Genomic DNA, 18,240 nt, shown 5'->3' on the forward strand with positions numbered 1-18,240 from the left:
GGCGACCGGAACTGGACATAATACTGCAGAAGAGGCCTCATCAATGTCCTGCAAAGCTTCAACATAACGTCCCGACTCCAATACACGAAGGACTGAACAATGAAGGGAAGTATGTTAAATGCCTTTCAACCACCTTATCTGTAGGTGATGAAAACTACAAGGAATTATGCACCTTCACCCCTAGCTTCTGTGTTCTCCAACACTACGCGACTTGTTGTTGTACCAAAATGCAATACCTTCCATTTATCCAGATTGAACTCCATGTTACATTTTTCAGTCCAACGACTCATTGGATGAAGATCCTTTTGAAACTTAGATAATCTTCCTCACTGTCTACAATTCTGGCGTCGCCTGCAAACCGACAAAGCATGCCTGCAGTGAGTTCCACTGTTTTCTCATATAGATCAATGATTCATATTCACTTGTAGTGGCCGTGATTTAGCGGTGTGCGGATCATACAGCAGTTAGTCATGCAATTAACAATGAGGAAGAAAGCCACAGACTGCAGGGAGATATTAAACAATTGGAAATGAAAATGGTGAAGGAAATTCATTCCAGGCAAGTTGGTGATAGTGAAGCAAGTTCAAACTTCAAACCAGCCGCCCTCACTCCAATTGTGGCACTCAGCTCTCTCAGCAAGCTGCACTGTAGATTGCTATAAACGGGAAAATAATTTCCCTTCTGCCCCGCCTTTGGCCAGGAGCACTCCCAACCTCGGAATTACTTGCGCCTCTAAACCGTCATAGAAATACCCTGCATTCACCGGTTGTGTCACTGGAGTCCTCGAGTATCTCTGCGACCTCATTCCCATCCCGACTTCCAGTTGGATCTTCGCGACTGCGCCACTCAATTCCTCAGATTCTGGGGCTAGGAATTGGGACTATGTGGCAGCAGTGGTTACTGCCTTGTGTGTGTGTGTCGGGGGGAACCTGGTAAAGTAGCCGATGTTAAACTGCATTACTATTGAAGCATACATTTCAACAACACCTGCACTGTCCCCGGAGTTTTTGATGTTTTCGAGAAATCTATTTATCTCAGCCTACAGCATATAAATAATGGAATCACCACAGCCACTGGGGGAACCGATATTAAACGGTCAGCCCATTCTGAGTTCCCAGGTATCTGCCACTGTTCGCTCATCACTGATATTGTGCATTTGGTACGCTGCCTAACATTTCCTATGATACAGTACTTATTGCGCCCTGTCAGAGTGCGCGTCTGTGGGACGCCGTGATCGTATAGTGGTTAGTACTCTGCGTTGTGGCCGCAGCAACCTCGGCTCGAATCCGAGTCACGGCACTAATTGCTCTATCTGCCCCAGTTTTTGTGAAACACAAAGGAATCAGTTGCTTTAACATGGTAATTTTCTCCAAGGTGATGATCTTTTCCCTTCAAATTCTGCTTGCTCACATCTCTGTGTTTCATATGTCAGAATTCAAATCCAATCGTTCTCAGACATTTCTGTCCCTCCTTCGATCACTAACTAAACGTTCCGTACCACACCCCCATTTCATTAATTTAGCGATGCCGGTGTTGGACTATGGTGTACAAAGTTAAAAATCACACAACACTGCCTTGTATGTTAAGTATGTTAAGTTTGGAAGTATGTTAAATGCCTTAGAACCATCTTGTCTGTAGGTGATGCAAACTACAAGGAATTATGCACCTGCACCCCTAGCTTCTGTGTTATCCAACACTACGCAAAGCCCTACTCTTGTTGTTGTACCAAAATGCAATACCTTCCATTTATCCAGATTGAACTCCATGTTACATTTTTCAGTCCAACGACTCATTGGATGAAGATCCTTTTGAAACTTAGATAATCTTCCTCACTGTCTACAATTCTGGCGTCGCCTGCAAACCGACAAAGCATGTCTGCAGTGAGTTCCACTGTTTTCTCATATAGATCAATGATTCATATTTACTTGTAGTGGCCGTGATTTAGCGGTGTGCGGATCATACAACAGTTAGTCATGTAATTAACAATGAGGAAGAAAGCCGCAGACTGCAGGGAGATTTTGGAAATGAAAATGGTAAAAGCAATTCATTCCAGGCAAGTTGGTGATAGTGAAGCAAGTTCAAACTTCAAACCAGCCGCCCACGCTCCAGTTGTGGCACTCAGCTCTCTCAGCAAGCTGCACTGTAGATTGCTATTAACGGGAAAAAAAATTCCCGCCTTTGGCCAGGAGCACTCCCAACCTCGGAATTACTTGCGCCTCTAAACCGTCATAGAAATACCCTGCATTCACCGGTTGTGTCACTGGAGTCCTCGAGTATCTCTGCGACCTCATTCCCATCCCGACTTCCAGTTGGATCTTCGCGACTGCGCCACTCAATTCCTCAGATTCTGGGGCTAGGAATTGGGACTATCAGGCAGCAGTGGTTACTGCCTTGTGTGTGTGTGTCGGGGGGAACCTGGTAAAGTAGCCGATGTTAAACTGCATTACTATTGAAGCATACATTTCAACAACACCTGCACTGTCCCCGGAGTTTTTGATGTTTTCGAGAAATCTATTTATCTCAGCCTACAGCATATAAATAATGGAATCACCACAGCCACTAGGGGAACCGATATTAAACGGTCAGCCCATTCTGAGTTCCCAGGTATCTGCCACTGTTCGCTCATCACTGATATTGTGCATTTGGTGCGCTGCCTAACATTTCCTATGATACTGTACTTATTGCGCACTGTCAGAGTGCGTGTTTGTGGGACGCCGTGATCGTATAGTGGTTAGTACTCTGCGTTGTGGCCGCAGCAACCTCGGTTCGAATCCGAGTCACGGCACTAATTGCTCTATCTGCCCCAGTTTTTGTGAAACACAAAGGAATCAGTTGCTTTAACATGGTAATTTTCTCCAAGGTGATGATCTTTTCCCTTCAAATTCTGCTCGCTCACATCTCTGTGTTTCATATGTCAGAATTCAAATCCACCCATTCTCAGAGATTTCTCTCCCTCCTTCGATCACTAACCGAACTTTCCGTCCCACACCCCCATTTCATTAATTTCGAGATGCCAGTGTTCGACTATGGTGTACAAAGTTAAAAATCACACAACACCAGGTTAGAGTGTAACAGGTTTAACTGGGCACTAGTTTTGGGAGCGCTGCTCTTTCATCATGTGGTTGTGGAGTCATTTCCTATTTCATTAAGGCACTGCAGAATCTAACACTGACTCTCACATTGATACTCTTCACTCCGTGCTGCTGCGTCACTGTTGCTGGGTGAACGTGCCCCAACCCCACCATAGGGACCTGCAGACCAGTTGCTTCTTTTGGTTACCACTGTTGTGAGGCCAATCCTCAGGTAGCAGCTTTTACTGATATGGACTTGCGATTATTGGGAGTCAAGCTCAGGAAAATGACACAGGACAATATCGAGGAAAAGTGACTTCATTGAGAAAGATTAGTTTCACAGGTTTTCTGCAATGGCTGAGCACTATTACCACTGGACTGTTAATTTAGACAATAAGCAAACGAACCAGGGACCCGGGTTTGACTCCAACCATGCCAGGTGTTAGAATTGAGATTCAATAAATATCTGGAATTACGAATCTAATAACACCTACAATCCATGGTCAATTGTTGAAAAAACAAAACCATCGGGTTCACTGACGTCCTTTGAGGAAGGAACCTGCCGTTCTTACCTGGTCGGGCCTCAATGTGTCTCCAGACTCACTGCAATACAGTTGAGTGTCAACTGCCCGCTGTGCAATTAGGGATCGCAATCAATACTACCGAGCCAGCGACGCCCTCATACTGTAACAGAATAGAAAAAAAAAGTTAATTCGGCTCTAGCTAGATTACTGTGTGCAGTTCTGCAATTCACAGTATAGCAATGGTGTGATCGCACTGGGAACGTTGCAGGAGAGATTCAATGGGATATTGTCTGGGCTGAAGAGTTTCAGTTATGAGGAGAGATTGGACAGACTGGGGTTGTTTGTCGCTCAGCAGAGGAGATTGGAGAAGACATGACTGAGATGTACAAAATAATGAGGGATATGGATAAGATAGACTGAAAAAAGCGTTTGTTATTGATGGGGGGATCGAACACTGGGGCCAAGAGATTTCGGGAAAAGGCAGAAAGTTTTGAGTAGATGTGCGGAAAGGGTCAGAGAGGTGGAAACCCTTCCAACCTGAAAAAAATTGAGATGTTAATTTGTGATGCCAAAACATATAAACAATGAAAAACTTGATTCAGGTCGTTAAGCAGTTGTGTTGGACAAGTGCAGCCACAACAGGCTGAAGGGCTTCCTTCGATGTTTTTGTCCTCCACAGTATCGTGGTTAGTGTCCCCTCCTGTCACAGGGCTCAATTCTCCGCTGGGGGCATCGTGAAAGTTTTAAACCTGTAGCTCTGTTCCCCAGTGAAGGTTATTAATGCTTGGCCTTCCATTCTCGATTGGATATGTCACAGGAAGGACAGTGCTGTCTGAATCAGCTGGGGAAGGACTGCAGCTCCTGGGGCAGAGAGCGTCAGTGAAAGTGCAAGCACATAATTCTGCAAACTGCACATTGTGTTTGTGTTGCAATGAAAACCATTATATAGAGTTGTTCCTGACTGATGTGTTTACTTAAAGCAGGAATCTGAGTAAGAAAAAAGAGTAAACTCACTCAGATCCGAGTGCAGAAACATTTCCGGCAGCACTAATGAGGGTGTACAGCGTAGAACCGCGTTTGAATGCATTGAATTCGGGTTGACGGGGGCAGCTTGCTTTCACTAGGCGGAGTTACCAGTGTGTAAAGCCATTACACATGATACAGATAGTGTTCAATGTGATGGCACATTTGCTCAGTGGGTCGCACTGCTGTTAAGTCTATAGGTTAGGTGGATTGGCAATGCTAAATTGCGCTGATGTGTCCAGGGAGTGATTTCAGTAAGTTAAGTGAATTAGCCATGGGGTAACGCAGTGATAAGGTCAGCAGTCACACGATGCCAGGTTTTATTGCAGCAGGTTTATTTAAAATCACAAGCCAAAGGCCTGCGGGGATAGAGCCGGGAGCTAGGTCTGGTTGAGATGCTGTTCAGGGTGTCCCTACAGACTCGATTGGCTGAATTGTACTTTCTGCCTTGTAGAGAATCTGTGATTCTATCAGAGAGGACACTGCCAGCTTTTATTGGGGAGCTAAGGCATTAGAGATGATGCTGACGGCGTTTAGTGGGGATGGCATTTTAGTTATTTGTGTTTTGGAAAACTTGAAACTGAGCCAAGGAAAACCGAATGGAAGTTTTCCAGGGTATGTGAGGTTTGGAGAGAGTAAATAGGTGGTAAATTCACTATTTCAAGTTCGTATATTTCTGAACGTCAGGCTTTCAAAACCATTGATGTAGGACAAAGAAATGATGGGAGCAGAATTTCTGTCACTCAGAGAATCCGTTTCCAAAATATTTGGAAAGGCACATTTAGAGACACACAAGCAGTGAGTTTTTCCAGGAGAGAGACAACCTGTGGCTGGCCAAAAGTGTAAAAGTGGGATGTGGGGGTGGAAGGTGCGAGGAAACAATGTCTAATTTGGACGACTTCAGATATAAAGAAATATCGCAAACATATGCAGCTGAGATTCAGCAAAAAAAAACCTCAGAGTTTTGAAAGATTTCTATTAATATTTCACATGAAGCATTACAAATGGAACTGAGCAGATTTTGTATATTGTCAAGGAAAGAAATTCCATAATGAATAGGAAGTGACCCGTCTCTTAGAGATCGATTTCGTGCTTTAATCCCATGGTTTAAAGGTGGGACGACAATCGCCATGATGTTGGGTTCATTTGATACCCACTGAAATCTGCAAACGTAACTGAGCATCAAAACTGGCATCTTGTTTTGTAATTTAACCTTCTGTTTTCTCATCAGTATTTTCTTTAAGCTGGAATGAATTCGGAGCAAAATTCAATACAACATTAAACATTTCAATCATGTAAATGCAATTCACTTCCGATCATTGCAATGAACAAAGTGAAGTTGCAGCAAAATTAATAAAATGAAACGAACAACACCGCATTTCCGGGAATTTTACCCACTTGAGGTTCATCCATTTGAGAAAGTCCATCGATCTAAAACATCACCTTCACTTCTCTCTCCGTATACACTTCTTCAAGTGAGAGAGAAACTGTCTGAAGAAATTATGCGTCAAGACTAAATGTATGAATGTGACGGGAATTACATGTTTGCTGGTTCATTCTGAGACAGTACCGACTCGGAATAAATCAAGGACAAGGTATTCTTTCCAAGGACGAGGTCAATTCTTTGGATTTTGCTGATATTATTATTCCGCTGAAAGAAGAAACATAATGGTGTGAATTCGATTCTGCTCAGGGAATTTCTTCTCCCCGAGGTGCACCATATGTAATCTTGATGTGGTTATATGTGAGCCCCTTTTCCATGGACTTAAGTGGCCCAGAGTTTAACACGTCAGGTTGCTCTTTCATTGTGCATGTGTGGATTTGAATCCTACTCTGGCTGTTACTTCTATCAAACGCAGCTGTGGTTTCCCTTTGTACCTCGCATCTTTAGGATACACTGGATGGAGAATCTTGCTCTTGTCCTTCATTGCATTGGAGATTTGTGATAAATTGATACCTCATCAAAGTCGAAATAAAGCAATTTGATTCTGTTGTAAGTTAAATTGAGATAATGAAAAGGAGTGCAAACGTTTCTTTCCTCCTTTCATTCCATCTTGACTTTCTATGAATTTACTTCGAATGAAAGTGAAACAAATAAGGAGAGATTGGATGCAATAGTTTATCCAGTGGGATTGTGAATTTTAATGCAACATTCCACACAACTTTCTGATCAGTATTTCAAACAGTCAATTGGAATTGGAACCACAGAAAACTTTTCCAATGAAACGAAACTTTCATTCTTTCACAACCTTTTGCTGTGTGAATCATACCGCGATCCATCATCCAGCATGATCACCAAGTTGGCAACAATATTAGATCCACCAATTTTCTTTAGCAAACACAACTTCTGCACATACCCATCTACGGTGTGCCCAGTGCCATTTGTTGTCTCCAGGCCACAGCACATTTCTTGTTCATGAGCTTATGAGCCTAGTTCCTGATCTGTCTGATCAGTTTGGAAACATTTTCTATCACTTCATCCCATCCCCTTAGAATTCTAAATTTATCAATAAAGTAAGGAGTAGGACCACATGATGTAAGATTGGAAGTAGGCCATTCAGCCCATCGAGTCAACTCCACCATTCAATGAACTCATGGCTGATCTGATAATCCTCAACTCCATTCTCCTGCATTACCTCGACAAAGCTTCATCGTCTTTCTCGTTAAATATCTGTCTGGCACAGTTTGAAAATACACAGCAACTCAGCCTCAACAACAGTTTTGGTAAGGAGTTCCACGGATTCACTGGCCCCTGAGCAAAGAAATTACTCCCCATTTCTGAATTAAATTGGCAATACCTAATTCTGAGTTTATGTCCTCTGGTGCTCTCCTCATACCAGAGTAAACCACCTGCCAGTAACTACCCTGTCAAGTTCCCATGAATATTGAACGTGTATAAATGTTATTACGTGATTATAGAGCTGCACTCAGCGTCCTTTGTTTCAAGGAGAATAATCCCAGCCTAACCAATCATCCCACGAAGCTCCATTTTCTCCTCTGTTGACAACATGTTCATTAATCTCTGCTGTCCCCTGCAGCGTCCTTACATATTATTACGGCACGTGGAGACACTTATGCAAAGAAACCATTGAAATTTCAAGCACAGACGGGAATTGAAACCTGAAATCAGACAGCGACTGGAATCAGATTGGTCCACATAAGGACGAAACAGAATAATGATAACTCTGACAAATGAGGATCTAATCATATCCCACTGACATTCAATGGCTTTACTGTAACCAAATTATCCAGTGTAATAGTCCACAGAGCTAGTATTTAGAAAAATAAACAGATAGAAACTGGCTATATAAACAATTGGACAACAAAAACATGTCCTTTGGTAGACATTTTTTGTTTATAAACTCAGCTTGTGTCTCCGTGAATCTTAAATCGTTTGCAAGGCACAAATGAGACGTGGAACATAACTCTCTCCATTTGCCTCGATAGGTGTAACTTCAGTAACACTTAAGGAACTGGACACGGTCCACGACAATGCAGTCACTTGATTGTACCCTCGTCAATACCTGCAATATTCATTCTCTTCACCGCTTAGGCACAATTGCAACAGAGTGCACCAACTACAGGATGCACTGGGGTAAGTCATATGGGCATATTTGACAGAACCTTCAAAGCTCAATAGCTGTACTGACCAAAAGGACAAGATTGGAGGTTGCAACGAAACACCAGCATTTTCAAGTTCCCCTCCAAGGCCCATAGCACTCTGATCTGGAAAGGAATCAGTGATAAACTCATTGGTGAAACAGTATTGATGGGCAAAGTTGCATACTTCAGCCTTCCATGTTTTATCTTACAATTAAAAAAAAATGTTTATGTGGTGACTTGACTTGTGCTCAGTCCTTTAGCTGTTCCCTAAACTGGTAGTTGCTAAAGTGGTCAACAATAGAAAATATCCGAAAACGCTCCCAATCAACTGATTCCTCTCAAGATTAGAGTGGTGTTGGAGAAGCACAGCAGGTCTGGCAGCATCTGATGAGCACGAATAATGAACATTTCAGGCAAAAGCCCTTCATCAGGAATGGGACTGGGAGCATATTGGTTGGAGAGATAAATGGGAGTGGGGCGGGGCTGGGGAGAAGGTAGCTGCGAGTGCAGTAAGTGGATAGAGGTGGAGGGTGAACATGATATTTCAGGGAAGAAGGTGTAGTGAAAAAGTGGGAATGAAGATGCACAGGTGTGACAGGTCAGGAGGACGGTGATGAGCTGGAGGTTGGGAATTGGGGTAAGGTCGGGGGAGGGGAAATGAGGAAACTGGTGAAGTCCCAATTGATGCCCTGGGTTTGAAGGGTCCCGAGGCGGAGGATGAGGAGGCCCAATGGAGGAGGCCCAAGATCTGCATGTGCTCGGGAGAGTGGGAGGGGGAGTTGAAATGTTTGGCCATGAGGGCACTGGGATTGATTCTTGTGGGTGTCCTGGCGATATTGTCTGAAGTGCTCTATGAGAAGACATCAGGTCTCCCCAATTTAGAGTAGACCGCATCGGGAGCAACGGACACAAGAAATGACATGTGTGGAAGTGCAGGTGAAACTTTGATGGATTTGTAAGCCTCCATTGGAGCCTTGGACAGAGATGAAAGGGTAGATGTGCGCGCAGGTTTTGCAATTCCTGCGGTGGCAGAGGAAGGTGCTGGGAAGGAAGGGTTGGACATTGGAGGGCGTGGACTGGACTAGGTAGTCACAGAGCGAATGGTCTTGGTGGAAAGTGGATAGGGCTGGGGAGGAGAACCTATCCCTGGTGATGGGATCCGTTTTGAGTTGGCGAAACTGTCAGCGGATGATGTGATTTATGCAGAGGTTGGTGGGATAGAAGATGAGGACCTGGGGGTTCTGTCTTGTTGTGGTTGGAGGTTTGGGGTTCATGGGTGGAGTACGGAACATGGATGAGGTGCGTTGGAGGGCATCTTCAACCACATAGATTGGGAAGTTCCAGTCTTTAAAGAAGGAGGCCATCTGGTATGTTCTGTGGTGGAACTTGTCCTTTGGGAGCAGAGGGTAAAAACAATGATTGCAGATGCTGGAAAGCAGAGTTTAGATCAGAGCGGTGCTGGAAAAGCACAACAGTTCAAGCAGAATCCAAGGAGCAGAAAAATCGAAGTTTCGGGCAAACGCCCTTCATCAGGAATACAGGCAGAGAACCTGAAGGGTGGAGAGATAAATGAGAGTATGGTGGTGGTGGAGAGAAAGTAGCAAAGAGTACAGAACACACCAGATGGTCTCCTTCTTTAGAGACCGCAATTTCCCTTCGCATGTGGTTAAAGATGCCCTCCAATGCATCTTGTCCACATCCTGAACCTCCGCCCTCAGACCCAACCCCTCCAACAATAACAAGGACAGAACCACCATGGTGCTCACCTTCCACCCTACCAACCTTCGCAGAAACAAAATCATCCACCGACATTTCCACCACCTCCAAACGGACCCCACCACCAGGGATATATTTCCCTCCCTATCCCATTTCACCTTCCACAAAGACCGTTCCCTCCGTGACTATCTGGTCAGGTCCACGCCCCCCAACAACCCATCCTCCCGTCCTGGCACCTTCCCCTGCCACCGCAATAATTGCAAAATCTGCGTCCACACCTTCTCCCTCGCCTCCATCCATGGCCCCAAAGGAGCCATCCACAGGCATCAAAGTTTTACCTGCACATCCACCAATATAATTTATTGCATCCGTTGCTCCTGATGCGGTCTACTCTACATTAGGGAGACAGGACGCCTCCTAGCAGAGCGCTTTATGGAACATCTTTGGGCCACACGCACCAAGCAACCACACTGCCCAGTGGCCCAACAGTTCAACTCACCTTCTAACTGAGCTGAGGGCATGGAGCTCCTCGGCTTCCTACACCGCCACTCCCTCACAACCGACGCCTGGAGGAAGAACACCTCATCTTCTGCCTCAGAACACTGCAACCCCAGGGCATCAATGTAGACTTGACCAGTTTACTCATTTACCGTTCCCCCACCTCACCCCAGCTCCAAACTTCCAGCTCAGCAATGTCCCCATGACTTGTCTTACCTGCCTATCTTCCTTTCCACCAATCCACTCCACCTTCCTCCCTGACCCATCACCTTCATCACCTCTCCCCCTCACCTATTGTACTCTATGCTACTTTCTCCCCACCCCAAACCTCCTCTCATTTATCTCTCCAGCCTTCAGGCTCTCTGACTGTATTCCTGACGAAGGGCTTTAGCCCAAAACGTCGATTTTACTGCTCCTCGGATGCTGCCTGAAACGCTGTGCTTCTCCTTTGCGAGCAGATGCGATGGAGGTGGAAGAATTGGGAATATCGGATCACATTTGTGCAAGAGACGGGGTGGGAGGAGGTATAATCCAGACAGCTGTGGGAGTCAGTGGGTTTGTAAAAAGTGTCAGTAACACTGAACTTGAGGGATCTATTTCCCTCGCCACCCCTACCCACTTTTCCCCCACTAAGACTGTTTCCTGCACGACTACCTAGTCAAGTCCACGCCCTCCAATGACCCACCCTCCCCTCCCGGCACCTTCCCTTGCCACCACAGGAATTGCAAAACCTGCACCCACATCTTCCCCATCACATCCTTCCAAGGCTCCAAGAGATCCTTCCACATCCATCAAATGTGAATCTGCACTGCTACACATGTCATTTATTGCATCGGTTGGTCTCCTCTACATTGGGGCCAACAGACACCTTCTCGCAGAGCACTTCAGCGAACATTTCCAGTACACCTGCAACATTCAACCCCAACTCCCCATGACCAAACGCATCAACTCCCTCCCTCCCCCCCCCCCACCCCACTCTCCCATGGATATGCAGTTCCTGCGCCTCCTCCACCGCCATTCCGTCAACACCTGACGCCTCATCTTCCACCTTGGGATGTTCAACCCCATGGCATCAATGTGGTCTTCACCAGCTTCCTTATCTCTCCACGCCCACCTTATCCGAGTTCCAACCTTCTAGATTGGCACCATCCTATTGACCTGTCCCATATGTCTATCTTACTTCCCACCTATCCGCTCCACCCTCTCCTCTGACCTATCACCTTTAACCACATCTCTATCCACCTATTGCACTCTCAGCTAAATTCTTCCCAGACCCAGTCCTCCCGTTTATCTCTGCACCCTCGAGGCTCGCAGCTTTATTCCTGATGAAGGGCTTTTGACCGAAACGTCATTTTTTTCTGCAACCCGGATGCTGCCTGACCTGCTGTGCTTCTTCAGCACCACTCTAATATTGATTCTGATTCCCAAAATCTGCAGAATGTACTTCCTTCCAAATGATTCCCCTGTCCATTGAACTTTAGCGATCGTGAATTCCCATTCCATGATCTCTTTGTCCGTCTACACCACACAGAATACTCACTGTTATTGTTTCTTCTCCCAACATTCATTAACTTTCATTGATCTGGATTCAAATCTATTGAGCATTTTACCTTTCTACCTGATTGATACATCCCTGCAGTCCCTGGCATTCTTCACCATAATCAATTATTGCATCATCAGCAAAGTTCTAAACCATAGCTCCTACAACTAAGTCTAAATCACTGGTCTACATCAGAAAATAGTGGAACTCCACTGGAAACACGCATGCGAACAGGTTTCATTGCTGGTTGGGATTAACGACTGCAATAACAGCAGAATCGAACTTCTGCTGTCATTTGTAAACTTGCTGGTACTTTGCCAGTTGGTCTTCTGAGGGATCACTTCTCACATATGGGAGTGGTGAATGACTTATGCGCACTGTGACTGAGTAAGTGAGTTTACACCTCAGCGCGTAATTGAATCCCTTCCTGCCGTCACCCTATGGGCCTGACTTCCTGGCGCTGTGGGTATCCTTGTGTCTATTTAGTTTGATAATCAGTTGAATTCGAGTCCACACAAACACGATTCCCCCTTCGCCTGTTGTCCATGCATTTTTACTCTTCCTTAATCTCCCACGGAATATGGCTATCATTGGTCTGAAGAGCATTTATTGTTCATTCTAATTCACCTCGAACTGAGTCAGAGGGCATTCATGGCTGAACCACATTGTTGTGGGTCTGGAGTCACATGTTGACAGGACTGTTGACAGTCGGCAGATTTCCCTTTCGAAGGGACATGAATGAATAAGTTTTCAGCAATATAAAGTTGTTGTCTCTGTTCCTGAGATTGGGTTTATTTTCCAGATTTTATTCATCGAATTTAACGAACAGCAGCAGCCACGTTCCAGTCTCCAAAGATTACTAGCCCAATAGATCACCGCTGCACTAACAACTCCCTGCTGCATTTCTCCAATCAAAGAATGACATTGTCAATTCAGATTATCCCAGCTGGAGCGAGAATAGGACGCATTTCTGTGTGGAATGGAAGCAATGTACGCTGGATTGGAGTGTTTACTGGAGCAAGAGACTGATGTGGGGACGATGTGTGCAAAAGCAGTTCTTACTGTCAAAGTAACAAAATATTACTTGGTTAAGGAAAATCTCTTAGAACGCTTTTAACACATCGACCTCTCATTTGAAGCTCCAGCACGCTTCCTCTGAGCCAATTGACCAGAAGCACTCCCAGCCTCAGCATTTCACGCTCTTGGATAAGTCGACAAAGTCTTTTCCCTGGGGTCGCGAGTCCAGAATGTGAGGGCATAGATTTAGATTGAGAAGGAAAAGATATAAAAGAGACATCAGGGGTAACTTTTTCATACACAGGGTGGTGCATGTATGGAATAAGCTGCCATAGGAAGTGGTGGAGGCTGGCACAATTGCAAAACTTCAATAGCATTTGGATGGGTATATGAATAGGAAGGGTTTGAAGGGATATGGGCCGGGTGACAGGTGGGACTAGATTGGGTTGGGATATCTGGTCGGCATGGACCAAATAGTCTGCTTCCATACTGTATATCTCCATGACTCTATGACTCCATGAAGGCACCTTTACCAATCATGTCACTGGTGCCACAGAATAGCTTCACATGCTCATTTCCACCCCCACTTCCGGTTTGGTATTCGCGGCTGCGCCACGAAGTTTGCCTGATTCCGGTTCTAGGGACTAGGGTTATGTGACTGACTGCAGCAATGGGTGCTTCCTTGTGTGGGGAAGTTGGTGAAGAAACTGTTATTAACACAATGTTAATAACACATTGTTATTGAAACATAAATTACACCAATATCCCGCCCTATCCCCTGAACCTTTTGTTTTCTAGAAATCTATCAAACTCAGTCTTCAACACGCAGTCCCCGATAGAACCACCACAGCGTCTGGTGATATCGAATTTAAAGATTCAGCTAATTCTGAATTCCCACATATCTGCTATTGCGCACCTAATATTCCTGTTGTGCATCTGCTACTCTTCCTAACATCTCCTCAGTCACTCTAGTTATTGCTGTTTTTAAATGCGTGTCTCTGCATGACTCAGTGATGGTTTGAATGTTAAAATATTCTGCATTGTGGCCGCAGGAAGCTCATTCGAATCCGAGCCACTGCATTTTACTCCTTGTGACTCATGCTGAATAAACACAGAAAGGAATTAGTTGATTTTACATGAAAGCATTCTCAGGGATTATGATTTTTCCCATCAAACCCCTCTCTCTCTCACATCTCTGCGAGTCATATATCAGGATTGAGACTCACCCATTCTCGGAGAATTCCCTCCCTCCCGCAATCACTTAACTCCTTTAAGTTCCCCTCCCATTTCCCTTACAATCACTTTCACATTCACCTCCTTCAGTCTGTGCAGCTGCGCTCACTGTTGCTGTGTGACCATGCCCAAGTTTCACCATCGGGACCTTCAAACCAATTGATCCATTTTGATACCGCGGTTGTGAGATCAATCCTCATGTCGCAGCTTTTACTGACATGGATCAGCGATTATTGAAACATCAGGCTCAGGAAAAGGGCACAGGACAGCATTGGGGAAAAGAAACTTTATTCACAAAAACATCAGTTTCTATGGATTTTCGCATCATTTATTTTACTTGTTCATTCAGCTCTAGCGAGACTGCTGTGTGTAGTTATGCAATTCACATTATAGCAGGGATGTGACAGCGCTGGAAACGATGCAGGGGAGATTCGCCAGGATATTGTCTGGGCTGAAGAAGAGAGATTGGACAAGCGGAGTTGTTTTTCTTAGAGCAGAGGAGATGGGGGGGGGGGGGGGGCGGCATGATTAAGATGTACAAAGCACTGAGAGATATGAATAGCATAGATTGAAATAAATGTTTACTTTGATGGAGCTTTCGATCACGGGGGGGGGGGGGGGGGGGGGCACCGATTTAAGGTCAGAGGCGGAAAGATTATAGTGGAAAAACGTTTTCAAACAGTGGGTGGTTGAAATCTGGAACACAGTGTATGCAAGACTCGAAGAGGCAAAAATCCACATAACTTTCCAAAGTATTCAGATGTGAATTTGTGATGTCAAGACATACAAGGCTATGGGTCAAGTGACATTAAAAAGGAGTTAGGATAGTTGCGCGATTCTTATTGAGCAATACAGATACTCCGTTCTAAGTACAGGTTATTAATAGTTGTCCTTCCATTCTCGAAGGGATATGTCACAGGAAGAACTGTGCTGTCTGAATCAGCGTGGGGGACTACTACTGCTCCCGGGGAGACAGACTCACAGTGACAGTGTAAGCACGTGACTTCTGTCAGCTGTACCTAGTGTCGGTGTTGGCATGAAAATCATTAAGTAATTTTGCTCCGTAATTAGGTATTTGCTTATAGCAGGAGGCTCAGGAAGATATGCATTCTACTGCCCTTTCCCCACTAGCCCATACAACTGAATACTGGCACAATGCAGGACAATTTCTCTCTGTACATCCTCGTGCAATCCTCCTTGACCTCCAACACTTTCCCATATGGCACCATTCCACGAAATCTCAGAAGGTGAAATGATGCACGGTTATGATGTCCCTCCTCATTGTGAGGTTCCAGTGATTTATCTGCCCATCACTCAATTTAGCAAACTGCATTTTCTGCTCACAATGTGTTCTCGTCTGGATTGGGGAGAGAAAAACAGGGTGGGTGACAAACGTGTGTACACCTACGTTCTGTCTGCAAGCAAAGACCCTGAGCTTCCAGGTTCCTGTCACTGCAACAGCCCACTGTGTTCCCATGCCTCCATTTCAGTTTGGTCTGCTGCAGAGCTCCCGCATAGCACAGCGCGAGTTGGAAGAGCGGCACGTCATTTCCTGCTGACAGACCGTACAATCTTCAATACCCAACATGGAGTTCCATCATTTTAGACCCTGTCCACCTTCTTTCACGTTCCTACCCCACCTACACACACCATTCGTTCCAAAGGCGGATCGTTTGGCTCGAAAATCTCTCCTAGTTGCAATAAACCTGCTGATTTTGTTCAGGTATTTCTGCTTTTCTTCGGATAATTTTGTTCTGTTCTGATTGCCAGCCTTAAGGAAACGTGTGTTTACACGGGAGCGTGGTCAGAGTAGATTTACCAAGGTGGTGCCTGAGCTAGGCCATTCCCTCTGCGAAGATAAGCGAAAGTGAGGGCTGCAGGTGCTGGAGCTCAGAGTCGAGAGTGTAGTGCTGCAAAAGCACAGCACGTCAGACAGCATCTGAGGAGAAGAGAATCGATGTTTCGGGCACAAGTCACCGCCGTTCCATTACCAGCCGATGCCTGGAGGAAGAACGTCTCATATTCCAACTTCGGACCCTGAAAACACTCGGGATAAATGTGTATTTCAACAGCTTCCTCATTTCGCCTCCCCCCACATTATCCCAGTCCCAACTAGGCTCTGCTCTCCGGGCCCGTCCATCAATCCTCCTTCTGAACTATCACATTCTCCCTCACCTTCATCCACTTTCTCATCACCTGACCACGAACCCCATTCCTCTCCCTCAACCCCGACTCAAAATCCTCATTCCTGATGAATGGCTTATGATCGCTTCTCCTGCTCCTCGGAGGCTGCCTGACCGGCTGTGCTTTTAAAGCACTACACACACGCCACTGCAAAGATGGATGAGCTCGTCTTGGCCTCTTTATCTGAGAGCGGAGAAAGCTGAGAGAGAAATTGATTAATGTGCACAGAAAGGGATTAGGTATGTGTGACAGTAATAAACTTCTTATGGAAAGGGTTAATAACCAGGGATATCGATGAAAAGCTAGAGAGAGAATGTTCAGAGAAGATTTAGGAAGAATGTTTACATCCTGAGAGTGTTGTTTGTTTAGAACTCACTGTTTGAACGTGTGGTAAAGCTTAGAGTCATCAAAACACTTCAGGAGTATTTAGCTGAACACTTGAGGAGCTAGAGCATGCACGGATAAGGCCCAGGTACTGGGAAGTAGGGCGAGGATAAACCGAAGTTAGATGAAAGACTTGAACACCGTAACTTTGGGTGCAGTAAAATGGAGGTTAGCGCAGCTCTGCAGCCCAATGAAAGACGTGTTGGACCTCTACTGCATTGTTAAGATTGCGATTTAAAGTTTGTGGGTTTGAGTCCCAGCAGAATCGGAGTGTAGTTCAGATTTCAGCTGAATCAATGATTGTTCTGCTGACTCATCATCATTTCCCATCGTCTGGAGTTCTCGTCCCTGCTACTGACCAGAGAGGACTCCTCACCTTCTTAGTGGTGAGTTTTGATGGAATCGTATCATTTAAAACATGATCAGCCAAGAATCCCATTGCATAAGCTCACTGTCTCTAAACACATTTTGCTCCCACAGTTGCACAGAATTTTTCGGTTTATTCAGTGTCTTTTTCACTTTGGGCGATAGGTTGGTGTGGATGGGCTGGGAAAAGACTTTGACTTGTTCGGTCAGCCATAATTATATAAATGGCGGGGTAGTGCTGGTGGGGGAAATGGCCCCCTCCTATTCCTCCCTGTCTGTGCTGTTTCTGACAGAGGGTTTTAAACAATAACATGATGAGAACACTGTGAACCTACACCACGGAAAAGCAAGGACCTCCCCTTTATCCCATTGCTCTCACAGCTGGAATACGCAGCTCCTGTTGCAGCTTTAGATCAGACAGTGGAGGGTTCTTCCAGGCGCTCTGTCAGACTACATGCTCCTTCACACAGGCTTCCCACTGGACACATGGAGCAAGCAAGCGTGTGGATATTGGGGATTCAGCGACAGATTTTCCCTTTTCCTGGCTAGAGTTCTGGCCACGGGAATAAACATGAATTTCGGGCATTATCTATCTCACTGTGGATTCTTATCACTTTACAATTTAAACTGAAAATCAATTTACTCTTGCATGATATTCTTATATCTTCAATATTCCTGAAAACTGTGCAACATGTCCTTGGATGTAGCCATGGTGAAGATTGATGATGAGTGCAGTATGTTTCATGTTGTCTGTAAGAACTTGCGAAAGGACGTTAGTGAAGTGTCGTTGAATCGAATTCTGTGCCAAATTGAAGCAGACCGAATGAGAAGCCCTGTGACAGCGAAAATATAACATTTCCTGTAAACTTCGCAGCGACCCACAGAAACCCAGTTTTCAATCAAGTCTACTTTGTACATCAGTTTTCTATGTCCCATTTCCTGAACCTGATGCTCGAATAGTCACAGGTCCATATGAGTTCTCCTCCTCTGCCTTAGCTTTAATTTCAGAACCACAGCAAAAGTAGAACAGGCGGGTCGGCGGTCCCAGAGGTACGAGTAGGGCACTTTGTCGGATTGCTGC

The 18,240-nt window shown here is 45.3% G+C and overlaps 1 long non-coding RNA gene and 1 other non-coding gene across 2 annotated transcripts in view; one reads left to right on the top strand and one right to left on the bottom strand.

Moving 5' to 3' along the window:
- Positions 1–18,240, bottom strand: part of LOC148135220 (uncharacterized) — a 580,459-nt gene that overhangs the window by 105,658 nt on the left and 456,561 nt on the right. The gene's annotated exons all lie outside the window — the stretch shown is intronic.
- trnah-gug (transfer RNA histidin (anticodon GUG)) lies at positions 2,714–2,785 on the top strand. The gene has a single exon. It is a non-coding gene; the product is annotated as a tRNA-His (tRNA).

The sequence above is a fragment of the Chiloscyllium plagiosum genome, unplaced genomic scaffold (assembly GCF_037043375.1).
Source record: "Chiloscyllium plagiosum isolate Xiang-an unplaced genomic scaffold, Cpla_swu_hap1 HiC_scaffold_51, whole genome shotgun sequence".
In the NCBI taxonomy this organism is placed as follows: domain Eukaryota; kingdom Metazoa; phylum Chordata; class Chondrichthyes; order Orectolobiformes; family Hemiscylliidae; genus Chiloscyllium; species Chiloscyllium plagiosum.